The sequence below is a fragment of the Nannobrachium achirus genome (assembly GCF_963921795.1).
Source record: "Nannobrachium achirus genome assembly, chromosome: 22".
Lineage (NCBI taxonomy): Eukaryota > Metazoa > Chordata > Actinopteri > Myctophiformes > Myctophidae > Nannobrachium > Nannobrachium achirus.
The window spans coordinates 21,005,553-21,024,158 of NC_137829.1; the positions used below are offsets into that span (position 1 = coordinate 21,005,553).

At 43.9% G+C, this 18,606-nt stretch overlaps 1 protein-coding gene and 2 long non-coding RNA genes across 5 annotated transcripts in view; 1 reads left to right on the plus strand and 2 right to left on the minus strand.

Annotated features, from left to right (window-relative positions):
* The window catches only part of LOC308308046 (partitioning defective 3 homolog B-like), a 438,220-nt gene that overhangs the window by 14,966 nt on the left and 404,648 nt on the right, over nt 1–18,606 (minus strand). The window lies entirely within an intron of this gene.
* On the plus strand, nt 7,331–10,031 carry LOC308308048. Its single transcript, XR_013963258.1, has 2 exons — nt 7,331–7,895; nt 9,869–10,031. It is a non-coding gene; the product is annotated as an uncharacterized lncRNA (long non-coding RNA).
* LOC308308049 lies at nt 11,006–12,727 on the minus strand. The gene is made up of 3 exons (XR_013963259.1): nt 12,175–12,727; nt 11,997–12,051; nt 11,006–11,033 (listed from the first exon to the last, which is right to left on the minus strand). It is a non-coding gene; the product is annotated as an uncharacterized lncRNA (long non-coding RNA).

The following is an 18,606-nucleotide window of genomic DNA, read 5'->3' on the forward strand; positions in this document are numbered from 1 at the left end:
CACCCCTTACTCAGACACCATGGCCGCTCTGAGCGAGAAATATGGTCAGCCCCACCAAATTGCTCTGCACAGGATTGCCAGTGTTATGGACTCACCAGACATCCGTCGTGGAGATAATGACGCCTTTCAAAAGTTTGCCCTTCAGGTCCGGTCTTTAGTGGGCATGCTTAGGACCCTGGGTCTAGATGGCGAGGCAGAGCTGCATTGCGGGTCCCATGTAGCTCGCCTGCTGAGCAAATTACCACCTGAACAGAGGGGAGATTTCAGACGCGCCATGTTCTGTAACCCCAGTGCCGTTCATACTCTGCTAGATTTTTCAGAGTGGCTGCAATACGAGGCCCGGTGTCTAGATTATGATGGACAGTCCTTTAACACTAAAGAGAAGTCAGTTCCCCAGAAGCAGAGAGCCACTAGCATCCTACATGGATCTGAGGAGAGTTCAGATTCACAACGTGACCCTGCTAACCAGTGCAGCAATGGAAAACCCTATTGCCCTTATTGCGATGATGATCAGCATTATCTAAACCAGTGTTCTGCCATTACGGAGCTGTCCAAGGACCAGGTGTCCGATTGGATCAGGGCTCATAAGAAATGTTGGCGCTGTGGTGGGTCTCACCTGGCAGCACAGTGCAACCTCAAGAAACGCTGTGGCATTTGCCAAGGTAAGCATCTGCAAGTCTTGCATGAGGTGAACACCAGACAACCCAATGAAGCACCTAATGAAGAGAGCTGCCTGGTCCATACCACCACTGATGTGCTGTATCTGGACCGTCCACCTGACCGCAATAGAGTTTTGCTGAAAGTTGTCAGAGTGACCTTGCACTCTGGAAACAAAAGTCTGGACACGTATGCCGTCCTGGATGATGGTTCGGAGCGTACCATGCTCCTTCCAGGAGCTGCGAGAAAGCTTGGTTTGCATGGAACCCCAGAGAACCTAGACCTGAGGACCATCCGGCAGGATATCGAAACCCTGCATGGTGCATCCGTTTCATTTTACATATCCCCTGCCTCTAACAGCAAGAGACGCTTCACCATCAGGGGGGCCTTTACAGCAGAACGCCTGGGGCTAGCCGACCACTCATACCCCGTTAAGAGTTTACAGAAACAGTACAAACACTTGGTTGGCCTCCCGTTACAGTCCTTTGAACGTGCCAGACCTCTCTTACTCATTGGGACTGACAATCCTCACCTGGTTACGCCCATTGAGCGAGTAAGGTTGGGACCACCAGGTGGGCCAGCCGCAGTTAAAACTAGACTGGGCTGGACTCTTCAGGGTCCTACAAAGCTGACGGGGCGGCATCTCCGCCCACAGCAGTGCCTGTTCACCACCCTCCTGCCCCAAACCTCTGAACTACGAAGCAGTGTTGAAAAGTTTGGGCAGGCAGATGTCCTTCCCTATAGGACTGAGGAGGTGACCCACTTTAAGCAGGAGGAAGCATCTTTAAACCTGGCGGACGACGTCACAATGGGAAAAACTCTGATGGACCTCTCTGAGTCTAAAGGATGGAACCAGGGACCATCATTCCTCCAAAGCCCAGACAACTGGCCCACTAAGCCAGTCTCCGCTGCAGAAGAGGGTGTCTCTGAGCTACGCGAGGCCACCATCTGCAGCTTAACCACAGCAGTAGCCAACTCCCCTGCAGAAAGTGAGAGCTCGTATTGCACCTGGAAGGAGCTTCTGGATGATAAGGCACAAGAGGTGGCCAAGCCAAGACGATCAGGAAGGAACCCAAATGGCGACGACTACCGCAGGGCAGTGTACCTCATCCCTGAACGAGCACAGCAAGAAACCTTCCCAGATGAGTCACGTCTCCTCAAAGCAGGAAAGCCTGTTGACCCCAGTCCTGTGACTTTTAACCACCTGCTACTGGGGCGGCCCACCCCAGCCCGTCAGAAATGGCACATCATATCTGCAGACATGGGGAAAGGTGCAGTGGTCATGGTAGTGGATCCACCACTCCCACATGCACTCTGGCCTATCGGACAAGAGGCTGAGGTGCATCCTACTGCGGATGGGCGCATCAGATCCGTGCATGTCAAGATCAAAAAGTCTACACAAGACCAGTGGCCCTGTGCCAACCATCCCAGAGGGAACAGAGGACAGTGCTGCTGTTTCAGTGGGTCCCACTTAGTGGCCTTTCTACTAAGCAAATATACTTCATATATTTGGGGGCGGCTGTAAGAAAGGCCATGATTACACAGGTGTTGTCACTAATGATACTCAAGTACTTTTTGCTTTCATGTTGATTGTATGCCATGCCAGTCCCTTAACAAGCTGAAGGCTGATTGGACACATAGTTATTGAAGCCTGCTCACTGCAATTACTGTTTTAAGTCAGACCCAGTTTGTCAGTTTGAGTTCAGTTTGCCTCCAGTAAAGACCTCTGTGCAGTGTGTGTCACTCCTGATAAGTAAGTCTTTATGTTGTGAGTTTGTGCCTCTGTTCTTTAGTTATTTGAGTTGTGTGGCATTGTTTGTACTACAGTATATGCTCATTAATAATAGTTTGAACAGTATTGTTTTATTTTCTTATGATGAATATGAACATGTGTATTTCTGTTGGTTTTCTATTTCAGACCATACTGTCAACGGTCATACTGTCAAACTGTCACTATAAAGAGCAAGTGAATTACAAGTCAACTATACCAATGTGGTCCTGTGCACATTTGTTCTGACCGACAAACAGGGGCGAGTGCTAAATGCCCACCACTATACAGTCCTTTGCAAGTCCTCAGCTACAAGGGGTCTTCAACGTTTTCGGGCCAAGGAACCCTTAGCTGAGAGAGAGATGAAGCAGGGACCCCCACAACCTTTTCATAGATTCCATACAGTTTCATGGTTTGACAGCACAATCATCAGTGTATTTTGGATTCATGTCAATTTGTGTTTTCAGATATTTAACCACTTGAACCGTCAGTACTTAATAAACTTGACCTTTCACTCTGTAGCCTACTTAGTCTGCTCCTTTTCCCCTCTACACTAACCTCTTTGCCAAAAATAGCCGATCTGCAAGCTCACAACGCCTCGCACTAGATCTGCTATTTTTGGCAAATATTCTCAGAAAAAAAAAAGTTTCTATCACACAAAGATTTGGAGGACCCCCTGTAGTAACTCTGAGGACCTCCTAGGGGTCCCGGACCCCCTGTTGAAGACCCCTGCAGTAGAGGCTAATGGGATGGGAAGTTGGAAGAGTTGCTTTCATGATGAAATCTTCTGATGAACTGTGTGGGTCATCAATAAAACAGGTAAATAAATCAACGGATCGTGTCGATAACATTCAGCGACTTTTCACCAGTATAGAGTTTGGCGTCATCGTCCACAAGCTAAAGTCTTCAATCAACATTAATCAATTGGACCTCTGATCGCACTGTATTTGAGGCTGATTGAAAGAGTCAAGCTGGGGAATTCTGTTTCAGCTTCATCCCAGCTCATGGCTGCTCAGATGGTCGTGATGAGTGTGTGGGGTGGGGGGTTAAAGGTAGGTGAGGTTAAGTGTCTTGTTAAGTCAGGCACGTGCACACATAGACATCAAAGGGGGCTTGAGCCCCTGCCCTTTTGTCCCTCTGTAAAAAGTGCCCTCTCCAGAACCATGAATGCAGTTTTTACTATGGTGAAAGTAATGCAAACGCCCCTTTCCATGAAGGCAGCATTCAAGAGAATTGCCTTGTTCAACTTCTCCTGAGCTTGAATGCAGCGTCTTATGTTGAAAGAACTGCCCTCTATATATGTGTAGAAATCCATGCCGTACGCCACATGTCCAGTATTGCCTTTTTTATGCTTAGTTTAGTGTGGTATCAAATACTGAAAATAGACGACCTCCAAGCACACAAAGTGTCGCCTTGTGACGTGTTGTGAGCTTGGAGGTCTGCTATTTTCCATATTTTCACCAAAAGGTCTCTTTAGAAATGTCAGCCCCTGCCTCTCTAACATTCTCTGCGCGTCCCTGCGATCAGTGATACCTCTGTCACGTATCCGGGGGCCGGGAAGTGAACCGGTGAACTTGTAATTAGCAGACAAAGCTACAACTGCTCCTCTATGGAGTCATCAGGAGTCTAAGTTGAGAGAGTGCTGAAAATCAAATCAGTGCAGGGCATCACTGGGAATTACTGCACACATGAAGTCTTGTCTTGTGGAAAAACTAATTGGAATGTGCTGGGAACGGACGGACGGGGACGCTATGAGTAATCTATTGTGACTTGCTGGGGTTGTATCGGGGAAGCCAGTTGAGATCTCGGGCAGCGGGCCCATTAAATATGGAGTGGGAATCTTTGGGGAATCCGTTGTAAATCCGGTGGCGAGTTAGGAATGCTGCCTCCAGGAACCTAGTCAGCAGGGCTCAGCAGCTGGGGATTATGGGGGAATGAGGGGTTGGAAACCATTACGGACGCACGCACGCACACACTGCCGCAGATGGACGGACGGACGGACGGACGGACGGACGGACGGACGGACGGACGGACGGACGGACGGACGGACGGACGGACGGACGGACGGACGGACGGACGGACGGACGGACGGACGGACGGACGGACGGACGGACGGACGGACGGACGGACGGACGGACGGACGGACGGACGGACGGACGGACGGACGGACGGACGGACGGACGGACGGACGGACGGACGGACGGACGGACGGACGGACGGACGGACGCACGCACGCACGCACGCACGCACGCACGCACGCACGCACGCACGCACGCACGCACGCACGCACGCACGCACGCACGCACGCACGCACGCACGCACGCACGCACGCACGCACGCACGCACGCACGCACGCACGCACGCACGCACGCACACACACACACACACACACACACACACACACACACACACACACACACACAGTACAGTAAGTAGTAAAACACACTTAAACAGAAGTGCGTTTGCATGTGCACCAAATCACACGTACAGTATATAATAGGGTTGTACAGGAAAACAGAGATAAAGATAAAACTTGACAATAGTACATGTGTGTGTTTGTATTGCCATACTTATAAAAGTTTTAGGACAGCATTAAAAATAGCCAAAGAATAGCCCAAAAATAGCGGATCGTGTTCACAATGCGTTACAGAACTAAGTATAAAACAGGGAAGCGCAGTAACTCCAACCCTTATGGTGCGTTCAAACCTCCTAATCACTCCTCTCCAAAAAAGAAAAAGAAAAAAAAAAGAAAAGAAATCCCATAGTCAGGAGGAGGAAAACTGGCACAGCTGGAGAGAACCAGAGACTAATTAGAAAGATGAGATCTCCGTCTTAGTATCTTTATTTAATAAGCGTATTCATATCGCCGTTGTTTATCCGTTGATCGCTCCTCGGTTGCTAGGAGTTGCTAAGAGACACAATAACTAGGAAACAAAACATCAGATCCCTATCCGGTCCCATTCTTCTTCAGCAGAAGAAATACGCTTTCCTCCAGTTCTAGGTTTCCACAGCGCCACGAGGTCCCATCCATACACATTGAAGCCACTGTGTCGCTCACATACAGTACTAGTATAGAGTGCTCCGCAACGAATCGGAGCACACACACGACAGTGTGCACGTCGCACTCGAAAAACACAGCAAAAACACTGAAAACGCTGGCACAGAAGAGTATACTTATTAGGAAAAAACTGAGATCTCCATTTTAGGCACGGAAAGTGTTAAGTACTTTTTTTTTTTTTACTTTTTACTCCAAAAGATTTCTCCATGACACGCAAAGTATTCATCACATGGGAATTCTAAGCCAATGGAAAAAAATCCTTTTGAAAAGAAAATAGTGTGGAAGTTATTAAGATGGTGCGTGCCACTGAGAATAAACTTCATAAAGCTCAAAGACTGGCCTGAAATTAAATAACTTTCTGTCAAATACAATTCATATCAGATAATTAATTAAATACAGTTATCAGACACTCCAATGGGTGACTTTCATTTACTTTCAGTAACTTTCTGGTAAGATATCTTGAGTTTTACTCAAGGGTGGCTTTCAGGTATTTTTTCCCACGACATATACATACCTGTATACAGTACATATGTGTGTGTGCGTGCGTGTGTGTGTGCGTGCGTGTGTGCGTGCGTGTTTGCACGCGTGCAAGAGAATGTCTCTCGGAACACTTGCCATATATGGGTAAGCTTTCTGAAACATTAAAACCCGTTTAACGCAATCAAGGGTTAACGTAATCAAAGCAAAGCCAAAAAGCAGTTAAATGGCGTTCCGTATGACAGCAAAAGCGGTCTCGATTTGTTGAACCATGACAAATGATGTTCAGGTAAGTACCTTAATGCCCGACGAAGAAAGCACTTGGACATGCACAGTGTCGGCCATGTGCTCTGGCCAGGATGAATCAAGTGCAGTCGAAGCAAGAAAGAAGTTTCGACTTTCCCGTGGGGTCTGACAGTAATTAAGAGTAATGTGAGCCCTTGTAACACCCTGGCATTTAAGAGATTTCTGATGGATTTGAGAGGAAACAAGCGCTTGTTATGAGTTCTCTGCACCTGCCTCTCTCTCTCTCTCTCTCTCTCTCTCTCGCTCACACCCAGTCACGCATGCACGCACGCACACCCACACACACACACTGTCACACACGCACACAGACACACACACACACACACACACACACACACACTGTCACAAATTCTTACTGTCTTGAGTGGTTGGATACAGCTGTTAGTCCATTGGCAACACACACACACAAGCACGCACGCACGCACGCACACACACACACGCGCACGCACGCACGCACACAGAGTCATCAATCATCCCGGTCTTTCTCGGTAGAGAAAGAGAGATGATTATCTGGAGGAGATTGAGACAAGGCATGACACATTAAAAACTCTCCAGCCAATGACAACCACATCACAGATGGATTGTCTGAATAAACACAAATAAATAAACTCGCACGCACGCACGCACGCACACACTAACTCACTCACTCATACGCACCCACATGCACGCACGCACAGACTCACTCACACTCACACACACACACACCCGCACCCGCACGCACGCACGCACGCACTGACTACACCTCCTCAACACAAGAGCAAGGGGAGAAAGTATTGACAAAGGAGGAGGGGGGGGGGGAGTGCTTTACAGCAAGCGACGACAGAGAGAAGAATAATGGGACGTGAGTTTTAGGAGTGATGGACTAAGGCAGGGGTCTTCAATGTTTTCAGGCCAAGGACCCCTTAGTCGAGAGAGGGATGAAGCAGGGACCCCCACAACCCATAGATACCATATCGTTTCATCGTTTGACAGCACAATCATCAGTGTATTTTGGGTTCATGTAAATGTGTTTTCAGATATTTAACCACTTGAACCGTCAATACTTAAAGGAGTGGTTCGCCGGTTTTCAACCAAGTCTGTGTTCTTTTAGTCAACTACGTTCATGCTAAAACGCGTCTATTTCCTTACATTACTGTTCTGTGGACAGTAGGGGGCCTTACTACCACGTACGTCATAGACTGATTCGGCCAATGGAACGCCTGGCTATGACGTACGTGGTGGGAGGCCGTTGTAGCTGCAGAAACTACAGTAGGATTTGACCCGGTGTGGTTGCCGTAGCGTGAACGCTAGTTAGCAACAACAGTATGGTTGTTACTTGTTTCAGACATGTTTTCTACTGACATAGGGACTTGCTGGCAGAATCTTCGGTAGAACTACTTTTTATATGAACTGGAGTAGGCTATGCATTACATTAGAAGAAGGAAGAAAAAAAAAAAAAAAGCAGCGACGTGAACCAGAGAGAAAAGACGAGGCGTCTCTCTGCCAGCTGGGACTCCACTAAGCTAACATCATACACACTGTCATAGGACCATTCTCTGCACCCAAGTTATTCTGCCCGTTTGTTGTGACTACTGCTCCATGCTGCTAGGATCCCCAAGTTGAACTGGAAGAGACAACCGAGACCCAATGGTATGTTTCATTCATGTATAACTTATTTGTGTATGTGAGTGTCATCATCAATGTGTCCTGGCATGCACATTCCTATATTAATCCCAATTACAGAATGTAAAGTCTGTAGGCCTAAGTTTACTTTAAAATATGTATGATGGCACTGATTTTACTATGTATTTCACATTAGGAGTCCACTAGTACAGTGGCTCTCAAAACTTTTATTTTCCAGTACCTCCTTAGCCGCAAATTGCAACACTAGATTGTTTTATACTCGGATGAATCTAGGGTTGCAATACCTCCCATAGGGATCCAATGCATGAAAACAGTTTTTTGCTATCTGATTGTATTAAACGACTTCAAACTCACCAATATTGTGGCTCTATGGAAAGCTTGGAATTTACTCTTGCTATCTGCAAAGTGTTTGTTTCTGAAAAATCCACCGTGGAATTGTTATGATTTTATTTTCTGTCAAGAAATTCAGTTCGGGTGATTATTTTTTCTAAGTGCTGGAGTTTGGAAGCGCTCGTGGGAAGTCACTCAGCAGTCCTGTGTACCAGCTGGTTCTGTCACATAGCCTAATGCAGGAGGCAGCGGGACGTGGTGTTATAGAAGACGAGCGCTTCCTAAGTTCAAGACTTAGAAAAAAAACATGGCTGCTCGGATTTTATTGACAGAAAATAAATCATAACAATTCCACGGTGGAATTCTCAGAAACAAACACTTTGCAGATAGCAAGAGTAAATTCCAAGCTTTCCATAGAGCCACAATATTGGTGAGTTTGAAGTCGTTTAATACAATCAGATAGCAAAAAACTGTTTTCATGCATTGGATCCCTATGGGAGGTATTGCAACCCTAGATTCATCCGAGTATAAAAAAATCTAGTGTTGCAATTTGCGGCTAGTACCTCCTATGGGTCTATTTGGTCCCATTTGTAGGTCTACACTCTGACAGAGATGGAAAAAGGACTAAGATACTTGAGTAAAAGTAGGCTATCAATACTGCAATATAGAAAACATTCTGTAAGAAGTAAAAGTACTAAAGTATTGGCATCAAAATATACTTTAAAAGTACAAAATGTTTGAAAATGGCAGATCCACAAACTCACAACACATCGCATCAACACATTGTGAGCTTGTAGATCGTCTATTTTCAAATAGCCTGGATATAAAATAGGGCTAAAGTTGATTAATTAGGTTTTATAATATAATCATTTATGTGCAAAGTAACTCAAGTTTTCAAATGATTGTAATGGTGTACAAGAACTATATTTGGATTCGAGCTCGAGTCAAGTACCAGTACAGAAAGCTGGAAATTATTCAAAGTACAAAAGCCTCAACATTTTACAAGCACTGCTTACACCACTGCTCTCAGAAAATAGACCTGTGATCCATTTGAACCATCTTCAACTGAAGGTCCCTCAACACACTGAGAACAGCACTAGTAGGCTAATATTTAGGGCTAGCAGATCTGTCTCTGGTCATATTTAATATTTGTATGTCCATGACAAAAACCAGGGCTAGGCAACCTTAGGCACGAGTGCCAACATTGGCACAGGGGGGGGGGGGGGGGGGGGGTGATCACTGGCACACTGGCAGAAGTGTGAGACAGGATTTTTATTTCAAATATATATTTTAAACATGGTAAATTAAATTAAGTCACCTAATTTGCAGCAAATGACATCCTGCATAAAATTCTACATTCATTAAAGCTATGAACTCTGACTGGGGAGGGAGTCTGGGAGATAAGTGACTTATTGCTCAGAGTCTAATGACTGTTATGTCCTTCCAATCAAAATGTCCACACTTATGATGGCTTGTCATTAAAATTCATGTTGACATGGCACACTATCTAAAAAAATAAAACCATGGCACTTTTCATTTGTAAAAGGTTGCAGACCCTGATGTACACGATAAGCTGCCATGGCGATGAACCGTTTGTGTGTGACAAAGACAATGCAACATGTTACAGTATTTTCTTCTTCTCACTGCAGGCACTGCGGTATCGTTTGGAGTGTCCTGGAGAGTCGTCGCAAGTGGAGAGTCGACGTCTTCTTACCCTGGCATCATTATATTGTATTATACATAACAAATGCATAGAGATGTGAACATTTCTATGATCCTTGTCATAATAGATAATAAAATAGATTCAATACATTTGATTTTCCTTCTTTTCTGTTTTTACTTGTAAGAAATATAATGTACACAGTATGGAGTGCTGTGTGAACCTGCCATTTGTAACACAGTAAACACAGTACAATGTAACAAACACAGTGGCAAGTACTTCTGTTTCAGAGCATTACTGTAGTCCAGTGGTTCTCAACCTTTGAGTCTGGGAGTTTGAGCTTGTAGATCGGCTAGTTTCACAATATTTATCTGTGGAACGGAATCGAGCAGAATGTAATGCCTCAACTCCTACAGTCTAAGTGCTTATCAGGGTGGGGGGTCCCCAGTTCAAATATGATTGTTGCAGGGACGCCAGAGTAAGAACCACTGCTCTACTCCAGCAAATAATATATTACCGGTAAATACATATTTTCATGACAGATTGCAAGGATGAAACCAAAAAGCTCATGATGTTATATATTGTTTTTATTAGCCTCTTTAGTGTGTAGTCCACCTGAAATTGAAACCGTTATTCTAATAGTTTGTGCTGTAGCCAATACTGAAAATGGGTTGAGCAGCGCACACTCTCGACCAGAGCTAGGACATGGTTGTCCCGGATGTTTTAGGGTTCTGACATGTTCCCTGTGTTAGCTGATCTAATTTAGAAATTTAGCAGACACTTATATCTGCAGAAGGGCAGCACGATTCTTGTAAATGATTATTTTTCTCCCTAGGATTTGGAAAATTATTCTCTCACTTTTATCTTATTTCCCAATTTGACTTATTAAAATAACAAGCTTATTACTGGGTGTACAGAGCACAGGCGAGGCAACATTAGAGTTGAAAGAGGCTTTAGAGTAGTCTAATATTAAAAAATTAGATCACATTGCTGTATGAATCGAGAGAGTAAATAATATTCCTGGGAGTTCCTTGTAAGCCGCTTCTTCTACGGCATCTCTTCAGAGGGCGATGTAGACAGTTGTACCGCTGTCTTCCCGCAGGACTGCTATGGACATCATCTTGGACATGGTGGATTATGTGATGTGTCAGCACCTTATGCAATTATAGACAAAGAGGAGGAAAAATGTTTCAGGGTACACAGATTTTTTACAATGACATTTCAAAATGTTGCCATAGCTTTTACCCCATTTCTAGTAATCACACCATGCAATAATGAGAATCCTAAACCAGTTTGCAAAAAAAAAAAGAACAGATCTATAAGCTAACAACAGTAACACTGCATTTTACCATGTTACATATTTCATGTAATGTTGGGGGGTTGCTCTCGGGCACAAACCTCTTATCTCCATATTTAAACAGTTTTTTGTTTGTAAGTTTAAACCCTACTTTATAAAACAGTGTAGTACAAAAGAATAAAAAGTAACTGGCAAAAGTGCTGGATGATTACAATTTAGGCATTTAGCAGATTTTAATCCAAAGCGATGTACAATAAGCAGGTAATACAGTATATCAATATAATAGGATAATGTCAGTACATCAACAACAATATAACAAATGCATAGCAATATCAATCTAGAAAACAATAACATTTAGACCACGCACATCAGTAAAAAACATTAAAAAAAAAAACAATGCGATCTAGCTTCATGTATGGTCAATGAGGGAAGGGGAGTGTTACAGTACTGCTATGTGTTTTAATGGAGTTATGTGGATTCAGTTTGTTTATGAGTTTGTCTGAATAAAATATATTCTAGTGATTCACACACTTCACAGTTGTAAGTACCCAACGTTTGGTTGCCTACACTAGGAATCAGAGTGTAGTATCATCATCATCATCTTTTATAATAGCTCACGTTACATCATAATTACTGTGCAGCCACTGGGGGGAGGGGTTGTTTGTCGATTCATATACATTATAATACAGTCCCCTCTGTTGACTTTTATCTCACCACTTTTGGGTGCCCCGCACATTTACATTAATGTTGGAACCGCACTGCTGTTACAGGCTAAAGATTAGCATCGCTAGCAATAACAATAGCCTAAAAGTAGTCCTACCTCTTGAAAGAATACACCTTGATATGAAGCCTCTCCACCCATTAGATGGATGATTCTAAAGACAAGAGATGACAACAAAATAAGTGTTACAAACATGAATCAAGTTGCAACCTTTGCTTGTACATTATACATTATGTTTCGTAGAGTGGCATTTTAATTCCAAACATACAGTACATACCTATGTTCTGCTTTACAAGGGACATTTAGCTTTGCATTGTGTCCATCAATCCTGCCATTACATCTCGGTGGAAGTCATCTGTTGTGAAATGTTTACTAATCACTACACAACCGCAGATTCATGTCCCATCGTTCTGCAGGCAGCAGCAGCACCCGGGGCTCGCTCCGTCGCTCGGCTTCATTCAATCATAACACCACGGTAAAACAACAATGCCATGTTGTTTCACCGACACAGTTGCACACGTTTCAAAACTTCTACAACTGCTCAGCATCACTGCGGTCATAACATCCCATCTTCTTACTACGTGACTTCCAACCAACAGCAACAAACAAACTAAAACAGCAACGCAGCGAGGATGTTATTATGGTTACGCTGTTAGCTTAGCTTTGGCTCTCTTCTCCAAGCGCTGCTTGCGCAAAGGATTATGGGTGCTGGAGGAAGTGAGGTTGGTGCTGTAGGAAGTGAGGTCATAGCTTCGCGTTTCCCAAAAAATGGAAATGTACCACAAAAATAAATTTCTTTTTTGTTTTCCAAGTTAGAATATGATAATATGGGGTTACAAAAGCCCTTGAAAACGACCGGAGCTCCCCTTTAATAAACTTGTTCTTTCACTGTGTACTTAGTCTTTTTACCCTCTACACAAAACCTCTTTGCCAAAAATAGCCGATCTACAAGCTCACAACGCCTCGCAGTGCGAGGCGTTGTGAGCTTGTAGATCTGCTATTTTTTATAGAAAAGGGGGGAAAAAAGCTATCACACAAAGATTTGGAGGAACCCCTGAAGTAACTCTGAGGACCCCCTAGTGGTCCCGGACCCCCTGTTGAAGACCCCTGGACTAAGGAGAGAGAAATAAAGAAGAGAGATAAGCCGTTTGCCCGGGACCCAAACCAGTGAATAGCAGATCTACAAGCGCACATGCATCGCTTCGTGCCGCGTTGCACGCTTGTAGATCTGCTATTTTAAATGTATTCTGAAACGCTTTGTTTTCTAATTCATGAGATTTCTTAGATGTGTCTTTTATTTCTTCATGAAAGGAACTACTGAAATGTTTGTTGAAAATGTTTTGAAATAATAATTAAAAACGAATTGTAGGAAACCAAAAAAATAGTACAGGTTGAGAACCAGTGGTTTAGAGGGACAGAGATAGAGACCTAGAGAGATAGAGAGAGAGGGAGAGATATCATCTAGTGCAGTGTTAACAGTGTTGTTGCCTTCTTAACGAGGTGTTGATGCTGTGATCTACAGACTCTGGAGTTGACGCCTGTATATAACTTAGCTTCATTTCCCTCCTGCAATCTTTCCCGCTTAGCGCTTTAATTGCTGAGACATGCCTGCACGTACAACAGGGCAGCAAGAGCTTGAGCGAGAAATAGTGAAGTGGCAGGAAAAGCATTTCATCTTCTTTCCTAGGAAGACAGAAGTACACTAAAGTACGAGTATAGTGTAAAGACTTTTTTTTATGACTTTGTTTATTTGAAGTTTTTTCAGCTCTCTGCACCATCTTGTCCTCCAAAGAGCTTCCAATATAAGGCCTGAGAGTTCTTTACAAGCTAAACCAGGGGTCTTCAACGTTTTCAGTTGTGAGCTTGTAGATCTGCTATTTTCTCAGAATAGTTCTCAGAATATGGACACAAGGGTTCAAGTGGTTAATATAAAAAAGGAGAAAAAAAGGTTTCTATCACACAAAGATTTGGAGGACCCCCTGTTGAAGACCCCTGAGCTAAACGTTGTTCTTCGCTGAAGGTGTGGAAGGGAACTTGTATGACAATGAAGCAGTGTTCTTTGAGCTTGCCAATCTCCTACTTTTGCCGTTTTGGAACGTGAAGGAAAAGGAAAAAAGACCAATCAAGTCATTATTTATGTTATCTTGTTAATAAATTATGAAACGTGCAGGCTCAACCACTTTCACACCTTAGCCAAAGAATAGCCAAATTAGCTATTCTTGTAAAAGGAAATAGGGCAATAATTTATAAAAACACAAATGAAAATACGGATAAAATCAACCAGGAAGTGAAAATGCTTCCTATAAGTGTGTACATGAGTCATCTCAGAGTGGGTGTCTTTGGACCGCACAAGTACAGTGTGTGTGGCAGGGATTAAAGTTTATACCATGTGCAGGGAGAGCCGTTAAGGGCCAAATCTAAGGAAATAGAGAGAGAGAGTTTTATTGGGTGCTAAAGAGGCCCTCTAAGACTATAAGCTGTTTTTCTACTCATGGTAAAGTGGTTAAGTTGTGTGTGTGTGTGTGTGTGTGTGTGTGTGTGTGTGTGTGTGTGTGTGTGTGTGTGTGTGTGTGTGTGTGTGTGTGAGAGAGAGAGAGAGAGAGAGAGAGAGATGTATAGGATCTTGTTGTTTCAGCTGTTAATGTGATGTGCGTGCGCCTGTGCATGTGTGTGTGTGTGTGTGTGTGTGCGTGCGTGCGACATGCGTGTCCGTCTGTATGTGTGGGCATCTTTGTGGCTCCTGACGCCACCCGACCTCCCGTGACCCTGTGACCCCTAGAAGTCACATGACCCTGTGTAGGGTCCCACCCAACACTTTAAGATGGGTTCAAAGGCAGAGAGAGAGAGAGAGAGAGAGAGAGAGAGAGAGTTAGAGAGAGAGGGTCTTAACAACACAGGTTATAGGAACACCACATACCATAGTCTACAGACATAACATCTTTAAAGTTCAATGCTCTTACAGGGCCAATTATCATCTGGCCATTGTGCTATTTCTGTGACAGCCATATTATTGCGACCGTAGGTCGCAAGTTTAGTATGTGAACGGTCACAGCTTATTGTTGCGACCATTAGGTCGCAAGTTACTATGAAAGTTACTGTCTGTTATTCCTTCCGTCAGTCAGTCAGTCCCTCCGTCTGTCCGCCACGCCACGTCACGTCACACTTTTGGCCCTACTCTTATCTCCGGCACCGTTGCCCCTATCCATGCCAAACTTTGCACACACACTCCTTGGCTGGCAAACCACAACCTCCGCCCGGTCACTTATCTCCTGATTAAGGAGTCTTACTGGTCTGTATGTACTGTATGTAATATGTGTGTATCTCTGTCTATAACGCCTGACACTGTGGTTCTATGGGTTTGCCGCTCTGACATCATGCTCTGGCCTTCACTGTGATGTCACACTATCAGAATCCCTTTTATGCCCATATATGGAGTTCCCTTATGTCATTAATATTAAGCTCATATCTAACAGGACTTCATATGGGAATGCCCATGTATGGAGGCCACATCGGCCACATACCACACTAACGGCTGGTTCTACAAACAGGGATCTCCATGCATGGGCATAAAAGGGTATGATGTCTGATGTCATAGACATCATAGGACTTTCACATAACGAATAACTGAGTAAGCATGTTTGGGCTCTCACAGCATATCTCCATATGCAGTACATGGATCTCCATATATGGGTACCAGGGGTCTCCATATAAGGGTAGCTGGTCCGATATACATCACTGGCCAGATGGCCAAGAATTGGCGCGACCTCGCCCTTTAGGGCAAGGTTGCATGTCGCCCTGATGCGTCTTACTAGTCATATTATCATATTATCATATTATCATATTATCAGTGCCATGTTCTTGAATTGGACCTCGAGGCTAGAGGAGCTCACACAAGGGCTGAAAGCATTAATTATTTTTGATTAATTGATTGTCTATCGATTACCATTTTGATTAATCGAATAATTGAGAAGGGTATTTTTTTTTAGCCTCGCGTTGCCAGACACTCATCCGTGTGATAGTCTGGCAACGCAAGTCACATTTTTTGGTCAATTTGTTAAACTTTTTCATATCAACGAATCAACAAAATAAAAATCTTATTGTTTTTAAGAATCAGCCAAATCAATTTGGTCCGATTTTATACTTCATCGCACCAGTGAGCTCTGCTATTTTCACTATTATATATAGTATATTAAAAAAATTTAATATTATTTTTATTAATGTTGATTTTTTTATAATCGATTAATTGGATTAGTTTGATTTACTGTTGCACCCCTAGTTCATACTAGCTGCACCTTAGGATACTGCTGCTCTTTCTTCACTATATAAATAAATGAGATCTATAAAAGTATAGATAAGGTAAATGTCCTATTCTCACCTATCTTCATATCAAACAAACAAGTCACGAAGAACCCCATGGATCGATTATGTCCTCCTCCGTGCACAGAAGCACAGTGTTGCTATGAATGAAAATGAAATGGGTGGGGGTGGGGGGTCTTTATTGACAGTTCCAACAGTAGAGTAGGGGGATGATGACATTCATCACATCGTCTCTGTCAGGTGGAATCCTCATATGTTCCAAAATGTTACTTTTCAGGATTAAATAAAAAAAATAGCAGATCTGCAAGATCTAAACGTGTCTCTTTGCACCACGTTGCGAGCTTGCGGATCTGATACTTTTGCCAGTTTTGTGTGACACGGTAGGATGATCAAGTAGCGTGTTAATTCACGGAAAAAACAAACACAAAAAGTTTGAATATGGAGATAAGAGGTTTCTGCCCGTTTCTGCCCTGCTACCGGGGAATCAACCCAGGGATTCGCTGATCAGAGAACCGCCCCGCCCCAATTCATTTATATACGATTTACAGAGGACATGGTTGTAAGTGTGTGTGTGTGTGTGTGTGTGTGTGTGTGTGTGTGTGTGTGTGTGTGAGAGTGTATGTGTATGTGTATATATATATACTGTATATAGCTATATATATATATATATATATATATATATATATATATATATATATATATATATATGTAACGGAGGTGATCCAAACCTCCCCACCCGGTTTCGAACCCGGGTCTCCCGTGTGAAAGTCCAATATCTTAACCATTACTCCAAAGGGACATCCCTATGGAACGAGAGCAGATACTAGACTTTTGAGGCTTCAGGCTGGGGCTGCGACTCTCTCCGCCACATTTATATATATATATATATATATATATATATATATATATATATATATATATATAGCGCTAACTAAGCGTAGATCTTAACAGGGAATCACAGACAGAATGCGTAAACTAGAAAATCCCACTTTGAATGAGCTCTGATCTCTTACAGGTGCAGATGATCCATAAGAAATGAGACACGGAACAAGAAAATAGCAAAACATCCCGGGGTCAGAGAACAGCCTTTAGTGAGGGGATTCACAAACAGGTGCACTGAGGGCACATGAAACATTCAGCACGGCGAGGGCTGCTCGGCATCGAGGAGGATGACACTTTAACAACCAGGGCAGAGGACACGCCACGCGCGCGCGGTGTTGTCACAGGACTGCTGATGTGGTCACCGTCTGTTGACTGAAATGCCACGGGCGTAAATTACCCAGGCCCGCCAACTCCGCGACGGGGAGGGTATAATAAGACGACGACGACGTGTTGACTGGAGGAGAGCGCAACTCTTTGTTCATCTGTATTCCTCTCAAAGAAGCCATATCCCAGGAGCTCAGAGAGAGAGGGTCGTGAACAGACAGATGCAGAGAAGAAGTTAACTGTAAACAGAATACAAAGCGATACGTATAACGGCAGAGTGGATGCTCCCCGGAGGAACGGGCTTAGGGGGGAGCACAAAGGTGAGGCGAGGACAGAGCGAGGGAGAGAGGGAGCAGAGGACATATAAACAAGATATAACTCATATAAGTCATATTTATCAGATCGCACTTGTAGTACGTCCAGACATATGTGCTTGTATTTCAATAAATGTAACATCCTTATTTGTACTGGCATATACCTACAGATGTGCCATTTCAAAACTTCACACAACCTGCCACTGGCAATTTTCAGGGGATTTGCAGAACATTGAGCTTGTAGATCAGCTATGTTTGCTATTTTTATGACCTTCGCTGACTTCGAAGTTTAAGTCCTATCCTACCTTTGGAGTTTCGCTCCATTCTCCATAAAAATTAGAAAGGCAAAACATGGAAAGAAACCTGTGGAAAAAAATGCTTTTGAAGATCATTTTCAGGAGAAGAGAAGTAAACACTGAAGAGTTGAAACGGCACGTCTGCATGGGCATAAAAGGGACAAGGACGGAATTAATTTGCAAGCTTGCGACTCGCGTTGCGACAACCACACTGGTTATCATGAGACTGACACAATATGACCATATATGGGCATTAATATTGATGAAATCAGGGATCTTGGCCATATATGGAGCGTGACATGATGCGTGACTGACGCACGGACCATATATAGGCATTCCCAGATATGGGCTTAATATTGATGACATCAGGGATCTTGGCCATATATGGAGTATAACATGAGGCGTGACGGACGGACATGATCTGCATGTTTTCATACTAAATGTGACCGGTTGAGGACTGAAGGGAACCACGTCCCCCGATGAGGACTGAAGGGAACCACGTCCCCGGATGAGGACTGAAGGGAACCACGTCCCCCGATGAGGACTGAAGGGAACCACGTCCCCCGATGAGGACTG